This window comes from Schistocerca americana, chromosome 2 (genome assembly GCF_021461395.2).
Source record: "Schistocerca americana isolate TAMUIC-IGC-003095 chromosome 2, iqSchAmer2.1, whole genome shotgun sequence".
Classification (NCBI taxonomy): domain Eukaryota; kingdom Metazoa; phylum Arthropoda; class Insecta; order Orthoptera; family Acrididae; genus Schistocerca; species Schistocerca americana.
In genome coordinates, this window is record NC_060120.1 from 862,243,536 (window position 1) to 862,256,713 (window position 13,178).

The following is a 13,178-nucleotide window of genomic DNA, read 5'->3' on the forward strand; positions in this document are numbered from 1 at the left end:
TCCACATTGAGTGGTATATGTGGATATTTCCTTCAAATGTATTGCGAATATCCGTAGTAACATGTAAACTTTTTACCCTTCATTATTTTGCGCGGGGGTGGGGGGTGGGGAGGGGGTCAGTGAGGAAAAGTTTCAGACAGATTTCAAATGTGTTCAGCTTGTTGTAAGTCGCTAAGTGCTCTCATTCTCGTATACTGGATGATGTATACTCTGGATAATTTGGTCGCCGTGAGCTACAATGCCTCAAGACATTTACACACTTTGTAACTTTAATACTTGACTAATTGTGTTAAATTTCTAACGTAAGATTATGTTTCTGAATGAGTAGATTATCTCAGCAATATAAATTATTGAATTCGTCTCTGATTATATGAGCCAAGGAAACCAAATTTTTGTTGCCCATGGTAGCTGTTAGATAGGTAGGTCGGTTGATCGCTTTAGCCGTTTAGTAATACAGATTCTTGCAGGTCGTCTGCAATAGAGTGCCCTGATGTAGATGCCATGTTTCAATAGAACAATGCGCGGTATCAGCTTTTTCGATGCACGCGGATGGCCGGATGAACGCTGTTGTTAATTCACGGCCATTAATAACAAACCGCCACCAACGAAGAACTGCCACCTGTGAGTACTCTAGTAGTAATGAGGGAAATCCTTGAGGGCGGCCGGCCGGTGTGGCCTAGCGATTCTAGGCGCTACAGTCTGGAACGGCGCGACCGCTACGGACGCAGGTTCGAATCCTGCCTCGGGCATGGATGTGTGTGATGTACTTAGGTTAGTCAGGTTTTAGTAATTCTAAGTTCTTGGGGACTGATGACCTCAGATGTTCAGTCCCATAGTGTTCAGAGCCATTTGAACCTTGAGGGCGACTGCTGGCCTATCCAGGGATGCAGAGAAGAGTTTCATTGTCGCACTACTCACTGAGTCACTGATCGATGAAACGGTCAACGACGAGGTAGTTACGGACACGTGTGTCTTGAGTGACTGCAGTCAAGGCCAAAATTAGACTTTGCATCCTATCACCGCTTGCCAGCCTCTCACAAATATATTGTGTTTAATTCTGATCACTACTTAGTCCTTTTTTAAATTAGTCTTTTGAGTGGTTCGATGCGGCCAGTCACGAAGTCCTCTGCAAGCGAATCTCTTCGTCTTAGAATCTCAGAGTGGCACTTGCATCCTATGTCCTGTTTCCAACCTCCGTTTCCCCTGCAGTTTCTACCCTCTACAGCTCCATCTAGTACTATGGAGGTTATTCCCTGATGTAGCACATGCCCTATCATCCTGTCCCTCCTTATTGACGGTGTTTTCCGTATTTTCGTTTTTTCTCCGAATTGCCGCGCGGGTTAGCCGCGCAGTCTTGGGCGCTTTGCCACGGTTCGCGCGGCTCTCCCCATTAAACGTTCGAGTGCTCCCTCGGGCATGGGTGTGTGCGTGTTGTCATTAGCGTAAGTTAGATTAAGTAGTGTGTAAGCCTAGGGATCGATGACCTCAGCAGTTTGGTCCCATAGGAACTTACCACCTCTTGCCATCCACTCGCTGACTTGCTTGTAGAAGGTACATATTTAAGTAATTCTATGGTACAATTAAAAACATGGAAAACACACAGTCCAGAGTCGCACTGCTTGCGACATTAACGCAATTTCATTTTCATTGTTTACTTGCCGATCAATGCAGACTCGTAACGAACGAAACAGCAAACGAGAAAATATAGGCCGGCCGCGGTGGCCGAACGTTCTAGGCGCTTCAGTCCGGAACCGAGCGCCTGCTACGGTCGCAGGTTCGAATTCTGACTCAGGCATGGATGTGTGTGATGTCCTTCGGTTAGTTAGGTTTAATAGCTCTAAGTTCTAGGGGACTGATGACCTCAGATGTTAAATCCCATAGTGCTCTGCGCCATTTGAACCATTTTTGAGAAAATTATAATCCTTGTCTATACGTTCGTTGCATTGTGTCACTTGGCGTAATGAAAAACAAGCGTTTCCTTACCAGTTAGGACTAAAGAATATTTTACTTAACTCAGTGCTATTGGAATCTCATTACACTCTTTCATACAACTGCATCCCCCTTCCAGTTCAAGTCCCCTCTAATCTGCGCTCCTTTAGCCCCACCGCCTGCAGCGGATAACGATAGTCCTATTGTCAGATGACGGTGAGCCTCCCTACACGACAGCAGCGCCTCTGGCTGCAAGAGGCGGAACAGTCGTCTCGCGACGCCTCTCACACTTAACGCCGCGTCTACACCCGCCACGCCGCGCAAAGCCATTAAGCTGCGCACCTACGAACACGCTGCTCCATTCTGCGCGTTTGTGCGTGGCTCTCAAGGCCTACGACATATACAGGCCGTGGCGCGTACGTCACAGCACATGACACTGCATGTCTTCCCCGTCTCCGGCGGGGAGCGAGTAATTCACATAGTTACTTTATACAGCGTGATGCTACACACTACAATTCGGAGCCCTCTAGCAGCAGCAAGAATAAATATGTAGCAGCCGTTTCTGGAGGGGAGTGAATTAACTACTTAAGACGAATGAAATAATCCTTGACTGCGCCTTTAAATGGATGCAAGCTCTCGATAGGTACAATGAAATAAATTTGCAGGTACATCGAGTGGTATATCTGGCTATTGTCTTCAAATGTGTCGCGAATAGCCGTAGTAAAAAATAAACTTTTTACCCTTCATTATTTTGCAGGGGTTGGGCGCTCTTCCGATAGCGCACAACAAAGTTAAGACATTTAGTGGATACCTTCTCATTTACATATTGGCCCCAGCACAGAGCCGAGCGTTCGCCAAGTGTGGCGACAAGGCGACTGGGACGAACGAGACACAGGGGCCCTGCAGCGAACTTGTGACGTCACACCGGTCGGCTCGAGGCCCACGAGAAAGGCCGTGGCGCTTACGTCACAGTACGTGACACCCCAGGTCATACGAGTGCCAGCAGCCGTCTCCGGCGGGAAGCGAGTAACTGTTTCAGACGAGTTTAATCATTCTTAACTGCACGTTTAAACGCACGCAAGTTCTCGGTAGCACACGGCAAAATTAAGGTCTTTCGTCTGTACCTTTTCAATTACGTATTGATTTCCCGTGGGATCTGCACGTAGCCGAGCGTTCCCGAAGTCTGCCGGACAAGCCTACAAGAGATCCACGAGACGCACAGGCCGCGGCGCGCACGTCATGAAGGTAGGCCGAGCTCGCTCAACTCAGCAAACAAACGACGTTTCTACACCTGTTAACTAGTAACTGGGTGAGTATGTACAAACGAGAATTGCATCTTCTACTGGAAGCCACTATGAGGGAGTCTTGCTGGTATTGCTGTTGTTGTTGTTGTCTTCAGTCCAGAGACTGGTTTGATGCAGCTCTCCATGCTGCTCTATCCTGTGCATGCTTCTTCATCTCCCAGTACCTACTGCAACCTACATCTTTCTGAATCTGTTTAGTGTATTCATCTCTTGGTCTCCCTCTACGGTTTTTACCCTCCGCGCAGCCCTCCAATACTAAATTGGTGATCCCTTGATGCCTCAGAATATGTCCTACCAATGGATCCCTTCTTCTAGTCAAGTTGTGCCACGAATTTCTCTTCTCCCCAATTCTATTCAGTACCTCCTTATTAGTTATGTGATCTACTCATCTAATCTTCAGCATCCTTCTGTAGCACCACATTTCGGAAGCTTGTATTCTCTTTTTGTGTAAACTATTAATCGTCCACGTTTCACTTCCATACATGGCTACACTCCGTACAAATACTTTCAGAAAAGACTTCATGACACTTAAATCTATACTCGATGGTAACAAATTTCACTTCTTCAGAAACGCTTTCCTTGCCATTGCCAGTCTACATTTTATATCCTCTCTACTTCGACCATCATCAGTTATTTTGCTCCCCAAATAGCAAAACTCCTTTACTACTTTAAGCGTCTCATTTCCTAATCTAATACCCTCAGCATCACCCGATTAAATTAGACTACTTTCCATTACACTCGTTTTGCTTTTGTTGATGTTCATCTTATATCCTCCTTTAAAGACACTGTCCATTCCGCTTCAATGGCGAACCTCAAAGTTTTAATTTCTTCTCCATGGATTTTAATTCCTACTCCGAATTTTTCCTTTGTTTCCTTTACTGCTTGCTCAATATACAGATTGCATAACATCGGGGAGAGGCTACAACCCTGTCTCACTCCTTTCCCAACCACTGCTTCCCTTTCATACCCCTCGACTCTTATAACTGCCATCTGGTTTCTGTACAAATTGTAAATGGTCTTTGGCTCCCTGTATTTTACCCCTGCTACCTTCAGAATTTGAAAGAGAGTATTGCAGTCAACATTGTCAAAAGCTATCTCTAAGTCTACAAATGCTAGAAACGTAGGTTTGTCTTTCCTTAATCTAGCTTCTAAGATAAGTCGTAGGGTCAGTATTGCCTCACGTGTTCCAAAATTTCTACGGAATCCAAAGTGATCTTCCCCGAGGTCGGCTTCTACCAGTTTTGCCGGCCGGAGTGGCCGAGCGGTTCTAAGCGCTACAGTATGGAACCGCGAGACCGCTACGGTTGCGGGTTCGAATCCTGCCTCGAGCATGGATGTGTGTGATGTCCTTAGGTTAGTTAGATTTAAGTAGTTCTAAGTTCTAGGGGACTGATGACCTCAGAAGTTAAGTCCCATAGTGCTCAGAGCCATTTTGAACTACCAGTTTTTCCATTCGTCTGGTATTATCCTTACAATAATAGGAAATCCATATTTCTTACGGCTATACTGCGGTATAATCAAATAAAAACCATGCCAAAATGATTATCTGTAGCACAAGGGACCACATCTTGTTTGACACGATGACTTAAGCAGAACAGACTAAATGCTAGAAACAAGCTGTTATACGATTTGTGTCGAGAATTTATCTAGAATTTTCTTGTATGACTAGCAATTAGTAGGACTTCATAACAGCAGATTCCAGTAAAAGAAGCAATTCTCGTTAGTGCGTACACATCCATTTCCGAGTTAACATATTTAGAAACGCATTTTGTCTGCTGAGCTGAGCGAGCGAGCGAGTTCAGGCCTACCTTCGTGACGAACGTGCCGCGGCCTGTATTTCTCGTAGGCCTCGAGCGACACCCCCGGGATAACAAGGCCGTCCAGCAGTGTTAGTGACGTCACACTAAGCGGCCCACAGCCGACGCAGCAGTCCACGGACACCTCCGTACAGATGCGCCTGATGCTAACGATCTTCTGTCCGCCATACAGAAAGGAGCGAACTATAATTCGAACCAAAGACCAAATTATATATATTCTTCTAAACAGCATAAAGGTTCATAACGAAATACCGATTACATATACGGGCAGGAATAAGTTTAATCGATTGAGAAACTTTGCCACTATTTTATAATTGTCAGAACACTATTTAGCTTTAAAACTCGCATACAGGTGGTGACAAATGCCAACTGACAGCAGGACTTAACATTTTCAAGCTATTACACTCAAAGTAAATTATCTTAAACACTGTCATACATAGCAAAACCCTCACAACTTTCGTTTACAATAAGGTAACAAGAGTTCGCTTATCTCATAAAACACATGACTATTGTGAATTTACTCATATGTTCATGGTGACAGCTCTTTTCAAGAATTTTTACAAGTGTATCCCCAGTAATAAAGAATGGAAACAAAAGATAGATATCAAATATTCTCCTTTTAACATAGACATCACTGAACACAAGATTCTGTCTTGCACTGTGATACTAAGGGACTGCTCTTTCCTTTAAGAAAAGCCTGACAATTTGAAGTTCACTCTGCTATTGAAGATACACTTCTTGAAACAATATTAAAAATGTTATGAAAGGTAAGGAAATGGTTCAAATGGCTCTGAGCACTATGGGACTTAACATCTATGGTCATCAGTCCCCTAGAACTTAGAACTACTTAAACCTAACTAACCTAAGGACAGCACACAACACCCAGCCATCACGAGGCAGAGAAAATCCCTGACCCCGCCGGGAATCGAACCCGGGCGTGGGAAGCGAGAACGCTACCGCACGACCGTAAGGAAATGAAAAACAACCAAGTGCATTACATGTAAGAATGTGAGCAAATGGCTGAGGCTCTCTTTACTTGCCATTTTCAATCTCTCTACAGCTTTTCCACGTAGAAATAACCAACTGCAAGTCTCATTATTGCTGTCTGTTACTAACAAAGTGCTTTCCTATTTAGAAAACCTGACAATTTGATGTTCATTCTGGTACTGAAGATAAACACTTTTCAGAGGAGTTCTAGAACCTATTCCTGCCCATATATGTAATCGGTATTTCGTTATGAACCTTTATGCTGTTTTTTTTTTTTTTTTTTTTAAAAAAAATTCTTTATTCAACATTAATAATATTTATACAAAGGAACCCACTACCTTAGTGATTAGTGGGTCATAACTAATCTACATATATTAGGTATTTCAGCAGCTATTTATTCTTATTATTATATTATGCTATGTTAATTATTGTGAGCTACAGACAGAATACTAGAGGATAATGAGCAGACTACAGCTAAATTCTACATACTAATTATTAATATCTTCCTACTAGTTAATTCCTAACTGCCTGCAGCGTTACAGGTGTGTCAGCATAGATATAAACCTACTGCTTTAGGCCCTGCTCATCGAGCTAATCCCGATGAGCGTGCCCCTGACACTGGGCTGGCCAAGACCGTTTGTCGCTGCAGGTTCCTAGCTTAATATCTATATCTAGAGCTACAACTACTACTAAACCTACGTCAATTCCGGTGCTTTGGTCTTTATTGGTGTACCCTGATCCCCCTAGTCCTGCACGTGGCGGATTGCAACTAAGAAGTCGACCAATCCACGTACAGGCGGTATAGGATGAGGGTAATTGGTCACATTCGGTAAGTGTCTCTAATCGTAAACGACCCTTATGTATCTCGTAATGGGACACATTTGGTGTATGCCTTAATCATGAAAGTCAGCAAGGTATGCCGTCAATACCTTTCGTGACACCTCGTCTGCCAATTTGTTTAAAGTGTCGAAAGTTTCTTCGTGTCGTAATAGGTCGTATGTGTTATTGTGTGGAAGTTGTTGTCTTAGTGTCATTGCTACATCATCGAAAAGGGGGCACTCGTAAACCACATGGTCGGGAGTGCCCTCCGAAGCTCCGCAGTCACACTCGGGTGTAGCCTTTTTCCCAAACCGACACAAGTATGTCGGGTAGGGCCCATGACCAGTGAGAAAGTGTATTAGACCCCGCGTTGGCTCAAAGTACTTCATCCCTAGCCTTTCTTTTACATCTGGCAAGAACTCAAATGTTCTTCTGCCAGTTTCTTCTGTTTCCCAAGACCGTTGCCATAGGTCCTCGCCCCTCCTACGTATTTCTCTCCTATCTATTACCAGTATTCCCATGATGTTCTCTGTTTTCGCGTTGTTCCCCTTCTTGACCCAGTACCAAGCTGCTTGTTCTCGAATTTTGATGTCTAAAGGACAGAGCCCCATTATTACTAAGAGTGCACTTCCTGGAGAAGTTCTATACGCCCCTATGGATCTTAGAAGCATGTTTCTTTGTACTCTTCTCACTGCCATGGCAGGCATCACCCTTGTGAGCCTATGTGCCCAGACTCCCGATCCGTAACCCACTACTGATGTTAATATACTATTGTGATACAACTTGATTAGATGTGGTGGTAGATGAAATCGTTTATGACCTATTGAGGTAAGATTGTTTAATAATTGCAATGCTTTTTGGGATACGGACTCAATGTGCTTTCCAAAGTTCCACCTTTCATCGATGATGACGCCCAGGTAGCGAGTCTCTTGTCGTCTTATTACTGGTGAGCCTCCGATTCTAACTGTAGGGTTCCTCGCCAGCTGTCCCTTCAGTAATAAGTACGTCGATTTGGTCGGTGAAATCGTCATCTTAGTATTTGTGCACCACAGTTGTAATTTGGTCATCGCTCTGTCTATTTTTGGTTCAATGTCCTCGCGGCTTCGGCCGCCGACCAGCAAGAGGAGGTCATCCGCGTAGGCTATCACCTCTAGCACTTCTTCACTCTGTTCCAAACTGTCTAAAAGCGGTTCCATATGGATGTCCCAGAACAGGGGACCTAGTACGGAGCCCTGGGGACATCCCTTAGTTATTTTCCTACTCTGCCGCTAGGGGATGATAGCCAGACCTCCCGCCCTTCACAATAGCTCCTCAGGCAACCATATAGCGACCCTGGACACTCCTTCTCCCGCAAGCAGGAGAAGAGCGAAGGCCACCACAGGTTGTCAAAGGCGCCACTGATGTCAACCATGATGCCAACAACGTACTTGTGTGGGGTAGAGTCGCAGACCTCAGCCGCTAGAGCGATCGCATCAGTTGCCGATCGCCCCGGCCTGAAGCCGAACTGCCTGCCACTCATCCCACACAGCACTCGGTGTGCAGTCAGTCTGTCAGCTAGCAATTTTTCGAATAATTTCCCGAGGATGTTCAGTAGGCAAATTGGCCTATAAGACTTAACATCCGTTGGGTCCTTGTTAGGTCCCTTTTTGATTATAACAACGTTTGCCTCTTTCCATATTTTCGGGAACTTTTCCTGTCTTAGACATTCGTTGTATAACTGGGTTAGTGGTGCCACCAGTTGGGGTGCCAGGAACTGCACCACCTCCGCCACAATGCCGTCTGGGCCGGGGGCTTTACTGTTTTCAATGCTTTAATGTGGCCAGCCACTTCCTCTTCAGAGAAGGGGTAGACTGCCCTGTTGTTAGCAACTCTATCCAGATCTTGATTTCGTAACTGGGACTGTCCCTCCGTGTCGCTGGCCTCATCGTCGTCAGGCAGCAGGGACCGGAGAAGAACCTCGGCAGTCTCCTGCCAGGACTCTGTCATCCCATCCCCGCACCTGACTGTTGATAACATCATTGGGGACCGGATCTTTTCCCTCACTAGTTTGTAGGGTATTCCCCATGGATCCAGGGCCAGCTGGTCTAGCACAAATCTTTCCCAACTACGTAGTCTGACTTCTTTTAGTTCTTTCTGGAATCTATCTTTAGCCTCCCGGTATAGTTGTAACCATCGTTGTTTTTCCCACCAGACGACACTGCGCTGGTAGTGCCTCCTCAGCCTTCTGACAGACTGCCGCATTTCCTGAAGTTCAGCTGACCATGGTGACGGGGAGGCCGCCATGGCTCTCCTCCTGGTTGGAACAGCTGCCTTGACCGCTCTGGTCACTGCACCTACCAGTTCTTCGGCCCGCTTGTCTATGTCCAGGTCCTGTTGTGCATCACCTTCTGGCAATGGAGGAATGTCGCACTCTCTCGCTAGTCTCTCCCAGTCAGCTCTCTTGAAATTCAGTTGCAACTCCCACCCTGTAGCCCAGTGACAACCTCCATTTCCTAAGCTGAACATTATAAGATTATGGTCGCTTGTTGTCGCGTTCTCCTTGACTTCCCAATTCTGAATGATGTTGGCAGAATTTGGCGTAACTGCGTAAGTGGGGGGGGGGGGGGGGGGGGGTTGCCAGGTCTATTTGCAACCACAAGTTGTAGAGCCATAATCATTTCCTCTACTTTTTCACCGTTTTCATCTCTTGTGCCACTGTACCACAGGGGGGATTTTGCGTTTATATCTGCTGTTATGACCAGTTTGCGACCTCGCAACGCCGTGGCTACTCTGGTCAGGTGATCCAGATGTTGCTCAATGTTGTCCCCGTATTGGAAGTACATGTTTATAAAGGTTATAATTCCCATGGGGGCCTGTACCTCCACGACGTTGCAGTGAGTGGTAGAAAACTGTGCAAGTGTTGTTACTCTTAGAGACTGGTTGGTTATGACAATTGCCGCTTTGGGGGCTTCCCCACTGCTAGCTATCTGCCATGTAGCGGCTGCGAATGAGAGTTTTCCAGCTTGAGAGTACGGCTCCTGCAAGCAGAGTACGTCAAGCCTCTTCTCCTCCACCTCTCTTCGGAGCTCCTGCATCACAAGTCTGCTGTTATGCGTATTCAACTGTCCAACAGTTAATTTTGTCATTATGGGAAGTAAGTGTGCATTCTATCGTCAGGCCAAGTCTTGCTCCAATCAAAAGCGATTCGACCGTGAGCTAGGACTGCTTGAGTGTAAATGTCATTTAAGTCGAATTTCTCCCCACGTCTGTCAAACACTTTCTTAAGTAAGTCTCGCAGGGCCCCGAAGTCGGTGGGAAGGTTCACTGACTTTAATTGTATCCTGTCAACAGCCTCCATTACTGAGAAGGTGACTTTTCTTCCGTCCTCGTGTCCTACCCGGACCACATGTCGTAAGGCAGTGGTCAGGATAGCCGGCTGCTCCAGTCTTGCCAGTTGCATTGTAAATTCTATGTTGGGATATACCCTAATCGGATCTACAGGCGGTAGTCTGATTACTGGGGTATCTGCCTCAGTTGGGTTGGTACTGGTGCTAGTAACTGTACTTTCTTGGAGTGGTTGTCTGGTTTGTACAGCTTCGTGTGTAGGGGCCAGGGAGGCCGCCACCACTACAGGATGCTTCTGCCGTTGAAGGTTGTTGTTCGGCCTTTTCCCCCGGTTCGGGGAAGGGGGAGCTGTGTTTCTATCCGGAGAATCAGTTTGTATGCATCTATCCACCATAAAGGGATCTGTTTGAATTTCCCTCTCAACTGTCATGATGTTTGTGGTGCCCGAAAGCGACCTTAGAAATTCCTTAAATTTATTAGCCCTCACAGCATCCCTCCTTCTTTTACTCGGGGACTTGTGTTTGAGCATCCTGTTAGCTGCGCTCTGCTCAGCCATAGTTAATTCTCGAGATCAGGCGTTGTTCAAGCATCCGGTAAGTGGGGCAGTTCCGTCCCGTGGCACCGCAGGATTTCTTCCCACGATTTTTACACGGAATGCAGACCCCAGTTGTTTTACATTCCTTGCGGTTGTGGCCCTTCTCACCGCACCTGGAGCAAGCCGACCCCCTGGTGCAGTGCCTCAGAATGTGGTCCAGGTCGCCGCAGTTATGGCATCGAGGTACCACGATATAGTCCCTGGTGTTAATGGCATGAAAGCCTACATATAGTCTGCCCATTGCTCTAATTCGTTTCCATAATTGCGGAGAGACCTCGGCCACGTGGTGTACCACATCGCGATCTCGAGGTCCCGTTTTAAATTTCAGCTTAAAGGAGTTTTTAAATTCTTTATGCTGTTTACAAGAATACATATAATTTGGTCTTTGGTTCGAATTATAGTTCGCTCCTTTCTGTATGACGGACAGAAGATCGTTAGCATCAGGCGCGTCTGTACGGAGGTGTCCGTGGACTGCTGCGTTGGCTATGGGCCGCTTAGTGTAACGTCACTAACACTGCTGGACGGCCTTGTTATCCCGGGGGTGTCGCCTCGAGGCAACTAGTGTGACGTCACAAGATCGTTGCCGGGCCTGTGTTTCTCGTGGGTCCCGGCAGCACGGCGCTACATTGTATGCCGGTCCGGTATCGACGCGGCTGGCTGGGCGACCAGTAATCAATTGCTGCGTGCTGTATGAAAAGCTCAGAATCTCGTCATGTTGGTACGCATACAACGACCCTGCTTTTGTTCTGGACTGTCTAATTTACCCTGTTGGTATAGCGCATCTTACGACGACTCTTGCTGTGTTTATTGTTTTTCACATCGGGAGTGAGCAGAGAAGCGCTCACTGTACTTGACCCCGAGGCACGCGTCCCCGCTGGCGCAGCCGAGGTATGCCAACAATTGTTGAGGAGCGATCCTGGTGAACAGTACGGCGACTCCTGCACCTAGTGCGGCATCCAGCCCGGCCGCTATGCAGGGCACTGGTGGCTGGTATCGGGTGGTCGGCTCGCACGTGGAACTAGGGATCCCCCGCCACGCGGGCCGCGGGCACGGCGGAAGTGAGGGCTCCGGGTGGGCGGCTATCGCGAAAATTAATGGAACAGGGGCGGCGTGGAGCGGCGGCCCCCACCAGCAGGTGAGAGCTGCGCTGCTGCGTACCGTTAACCGCAGCGGCCGCCGCAGCCGCCAGCCCGGGCCCGCGGAGTCTGCAGTGGGGACCGCGCTCGCCACCGACCATGCCGCAGCCCGCCGTCGCGACGCTGCTGCGCCGCCGCAGCCGCCGCCGGCGCCGTCCCGAGCGCCGCGACGCCGCCCCCGACGACGCGGGGCGCCGGGCCCGCGAGCGACGCCCGCCCGCCGGTCCACCCCGTAAGTGCCCGGGCGCGCCTCCACAGCCATCGCGTGTGACGCCTGCGTTCCCTCACCCGACAGGTGTCTTACGCCACACTCGCTCTGACAGCTAAAGTCCCTCGTCGTACGGCAATAATCTCATACATTATCTGCTGTAAACATTTTCATGCCTGAAAGATTCGGTTTAATTTCAATAGTTCCTACCTCCAGTTCCCGAGCACTAACTTAATGAGTAATATACACGATTCATCCGAGACAAATCAAGTGATAACAGTGGCCCTCCATAGACATCCCTGACTATAGCAACAGACGCAGCACATAAAGTCCTACTGGAGCGACCTGTCTGTGTACTCTAACCACTTCGCACGATGGAAATGAGCGTTTGGCGTCATTGGCCGGGAGGCCCCTCGCGGGGCAGGTCCGGCCGCCATATCGCAGGTCTTATTACATTCGGCGCCACATTTAGCGACCTGCACGCCGGATGGGGATGAAATGATGATGAACACAACACAACACCCAGTCCCTGAGCGGAGAAAATCTCCGACCCAGCCGGGAATCGAACCCGGGCCCAGAGGACGGCAATCCGTCACGCTGACCACTCAGCTACTGGGGCGGACACTTCCCACGATAATACGATGACATGCGGAAAAGTCATTTTCCGAATGTTTCATGTGAAACTCTTAAAACATATCAACCGGCCGATGTGGCCGAGCAGTTCTAGGCGCTTCAGTCTGGAATCGCGCAACCGCTACGGTCGCAGGTTCGAATCCTGCCTCGGGCATGGATGTGTATGACGTCCTTAGGTTAGTTTGGTTTAAGTAGTTCTAAGTCTAGGGGACTGATGACTTCAGATGTTAAGTCCCATAGGGCTCAGAGCAATTTGAACCAAAGCATATCAGTTAAAACAAACGTATCAAAGTTCTACATCTTTATTCTAAATGTCTGCATATTCGGACCCCTCTGCCGCTCGAGGGCTCGGAATTGTAGGGTGTGACATGGCTTTGTGCGAAGTAGCTATGTGAATGCGTGACAAACAGCGTGATGTAATCGAGT